Raw genomic sequence first — 4,350 nt, 5'->3', positions numbered from 1 at the left:
GAGCTGAGTCACAGGGGAGGAGGTGGGAGTAGAGTGTAATCCTTCATGTTGAGAGGAGCAGCTGATGCTTGGGCATCTGTTTTGGATGCCTCCTGGACGCCTCTCTGGGCAGGTGCTTGGGGCATGTACCACAGGTAAGAGGGCCTGGGATAAACCCAGGACACGCTGGACAAACTGTCTCTCAGCCGGCCTGGGAATGCCTTGGGATCCCACCGGAACGGCTGGAGGAAGTGCCTGGGGTGAGGGAAGTGTGGAAGTCCCTGCTTAGACTCTTGCCCCTGTGACCCGACCCCGGATAAAGTGAAAGAAAATGGATGGATGTAAGACTTTTGAAATTGTGGTCAAATGGACAATAGTTGTTACAACAATGTTTGTTGCTGACTTTATATAATAGTAACACTTTAGAAATGTTCATTTCCCTCAGGAATATTCTGATCTGAAAAGATGAATGATTAAAACATCTGCTGCTTTGCAGTCAGTTGAGGTCTTTGGTTTAAGGTCATGGTCTCATTCATGAAGCCTACTTATGAACACATTTGTATTTAATGCCTTCATATGAACATTTTGGGCATTAAGATAATGTTTTCTTAACTGAAAATGTTCTTCTGGAAGAACAAATCCTACAAACACTCATGAGAGCTTGTATTCTCAAAGTTGTGCTGTTTTACAACATTATTACTCTTAAAATGTAACCAAAAATTCCTGCATGACTGTTGTTTATTTTCTTTAATTATTTCTTATAAAAATATGACTGTGATGAATTTCATTGAGCATGACTAGTCTATTGGGTCTAACAGACTTTATACAGGCTGCTGACTCACTGCCCACACCCTTTGTCAACACCGTCCTTTCTGGCTCCTTTCATCACCCACAGAATCCACACCTCCCTCACCTCTGGAACTGTGCCCACACGGCTCAAAACTGCTGCTGTCACTCCCATTCTCAAAAAATCTGGTTCAGATCCCGCTGTCCTCAATAACTTCCACCCCATCTCTAATCATCCATTCATCTCCAAAACCCTTGAAAATCCCTTTCTGCCCGTCTGCACTCTTCCTCCAATAAACATGCAAATATTGTACAAACATTTCCAGTCTGGCTTCCATCAGTGAACTATGATGAAAACACTCACATATTTCAACAAGCTGGTTAAATATCCTCCCACCAAGTAAGTTTGTGAAACAGTGGTAGACGTGCGCTTGACTTCTTTGTACACTGTCTCCCTCTCCCAAGCCCACATGTAGAAATTGACAGAGTGTTTCTTGGTAAATGCATATTATTTTTTATATAAATTAAATGTAAATGAGTGTCATGGTGTTCATAGCTGGATGAGGGGGAATAGACGCATCAAGAATCTAGGACTTCCGGTCATCGCTCAATTCATACTGGGAAGGATTTTCTGAAAAAGTGAGCATCAAACCGCCATGTTTGTTTTCCCAGTGGGATGTGTCTATTGACAAAGTCGATCTTTTCAAGTCTTTTGAACCATATCACTTTTGTTTCTGGTTCTGATATTGTCATATTTTAGTTTTGGGTTTCGGACATTGTAATTATGTGGTTGTTGGATCGTAACAGTGGAAAAAATGGCTTGAGAAATGTGTTTGCGAACTCCATAAGTACAAAAGGGAATCAGATGTGTGTGACTCAAACCTCCATTCAAACTGTTTCCCTTCCCAATGGAATTGAAAAATAGTGAAAGGCGAAGGCGATGGGTAGTACTGATCCACGGGAAGGACGAAAAAATAAACCTTTGACTGTCTAAATCATCCCGAGTTTGGGGCAAACATTTTGTACGTGGAGTGCCATCAAAGTGGGATCCCGTTTGTTAATCGAGAGGTGCAGAAGACAAAAAGACTGAGCTGCACTTTCTTGGTCTTGTAGTTTCACAGCAACATTAAGTCTTGGTCTCTTTGCAGTGGAAGTTGTTTCTTGGTGAACAGCTGGTGCCTCTCGTTTTGGCATTGACTTTTTAAATTCGTAACCAAGACTGAATGAATGGGTTTTGCTTTGATGGCTCCACATACCAAATGTTCGCTGCAAACTCGGGACGATTTAGGCAGTCAAAGATTACCTTTTTCGTCCTTCCCTTGGATCAATCCTGCCCATCGCCTTTGCCTTTCACTATTTTTCAATTCCGTTGGGAAGTGAAATAGTTTGAACAGAGGTTTGCAGTCACTCACATTTGATTCCCTTTTGAATCTATGGAGTTCGCAAACCAATTTCTCGAGTCATTTTCCACTGTTAGGATCCAACAACCACACAATTAACAATGTCCAAATCCCAAAACTAAAATATGACAATATCAGAACCAGAAACAAAAGTGATATGGTTCAAAAGACTTGAAAAGATCAGACACATCCCACTGGGAAAATAAACATGGAGGTTTGATGCTCACTTTTTCCTTCCCAGTGTGCACTGCGCAATGACTGGAAGTCCGAGATTCTTGATGGGTGTATTGGGCACAACTGTCATTCAATAAGAAATCTGGCTGCATAAGAAAGCATTGTGAATCTGGCACACAGTTTCCTGGCCACTGCTCCCACATTTCAATGACGTCATGATTTTGTGAGTTGGGAGGATTTGATAAAGGCCAGTTTGTGTCAAGCCCTCAGATCCACATGGGTCTCTCCACTGGTGCAGCTCAACTCCCAAGAACAACAGGTTTTATATCCACATTTTGGGATTTATGGTGTATACGTATGCATTTTCAGATTTCATAAAAGAAATCTGTTTTCATTTTCTTATCTCTGGATTTAACTTTGTAAGCGTTTCTTTTAAAAGAGTGAGGATGTATAAGGTAATCAAACGTGTTACAATTTGAGTGTCCTTCTTATAATATGTGCTAAATGTGGTTTCCTTTGTGCAAAAAAGAGATTTTGCTTTGTTTTGTTTTTTTTGCTCATGCACCTTGAAAATTACGGTGATAATGCTATTTGGTAAAGCCTTGTTTACATTAGTATTTTACTTTGCAATAGATCAGTTCTACTTAAAGTGTGTTTAGAAAAGCTATGGTGAATTTCACTCAGGTTTCCTATTTCACTCTGGGAGCCTACTTTGACCCTGGGCCTTTGCGGTGGTTGTATTTTGTCATTATATTGTCTGTGTATGTTCTGATAGTGCTGTCCAACTTGCTCCTTATTGTGGTCATATGTATGAATACTACTCTACATGAACCTATGTACATGTTTCTATGTAGTTTATTCATCAATGAGATAAATGGCAGCACTGTATGTTTACTTTTCATTGCATATCAAATCCTTCAAGATTTTCATTCAATTTCATATAATCTATGTTTTCTTCAAATATTTTTCTTTATTCTTATGGAGGAGTGAATTTTCACAAACCTGGCTATTATGTCATATGATCGATATGTGGCCATCTGCTTTCCTCTGCACTACAACACTCACATGACCCCGAGGAAAGTCACCTGTCTCATTGTTGTCATTTGGTTGTCTCCATTTGTGGCTGTTGGACAGTAACAATTGTTCTCACTGCATCTTTAAAACTTTGTGGAAACATCTTGGACTCTGTTTATTGTGATAACTACCTCATCATCAAACTGGCCTGTTCTGAGGCAACAGTGAATAACATTTATGAAGTAGTCGTTGTTACTATTATTCTTGCAATACCTACAATAGTTATTTTCTTTACATATATACAGATTTTTCGAGTGTGTTTTAATGGAACAAACAGACACGGCAGAAGGCCTTGAGCACCTGTACACCACACCTCTTCTCTGTTGTAAACTTTTTTTGGATCTTCGTTCCAAATTTTCCACACCAGGTTTGATCTGAGCCATTTGCCTCCAAATGTTGAGAATAATTTTATCATTATATCATCTGACATGTCAACCGCTGTTCAACACACCAATGTATGGACTGAACTTAACAAAAATAAGAAATGTGTGTAAAAATATATTTTTGTAAGTCAAGAAATGCTGTTACTACAGTTGAGATGACTTCATGATGATGGTAATTAGAATAGGTTTATTCATCCTCTTGTTTTCTTTCATTTTATTTAATGTGATGAGCATTTCATGCAGTTTCATCTCCATCATCAAAATAATTATGTGTGAGTCCCATCAACCTGTGATCATGTCACATACATCTTGGACAACAGGTCCATATAAGCAGAAGAAATCTTCCCCTGGATTTTTGGTGAGAGCGGGCGGCTGCAGCCGGGGGAGCAGAAAAATGCCTGGACTCAAGTTGCAAAATCCATGAGTCAAAGAACAGCATATGTGCTTCAGTGTACAAAGAAAAAGATGATGGATGTTTGTGTTTGTGGTTGATACTTCTGTCTTGTTTGCCTAGTGAGAGGTCAACCACATACGTTAACTGGATTTTCTTCATT

At 39.6% G+C, this 4,350-nt stretch overlaps 1 pseudogene; it reads left to right on the top strand.

Moving 5' to 3' along the window:
* The first annotated feature begins 123 nt into the window (after positions 1-123).
* On the top strand, positions 124-3,923 carry LOC129407244 (olfactory receptor 11A1-like; annotated as a pseudogene).
* The last annotated feature ends 427 nt before the right edge of the window (positions 3,924-4,350 follow it).

This window comes from Boleophthalmus pectinirostris, unplaced genomic scaffold (assembly GCF_026225935.1).
Source record: "Boleophthalmus pectinirostris isolate CB_2022bp ecotype Guang Dong unplaced genomic scaffold, ASM2622593v1 HiC_scaffold_9, whole genome shotgun sequence".
Lineage (NCBI taxonomy): Eukaryota > Metazoa > Chordata > Actinopteri > Gobiiformes > Gobiidae > Boleophthalmus > Boleophthalmus pectinirostris.
Note: the sequence above shows the minus strand (reverse complement) of the source record. Positions and strands in the feature narration are given on the sequence as shown.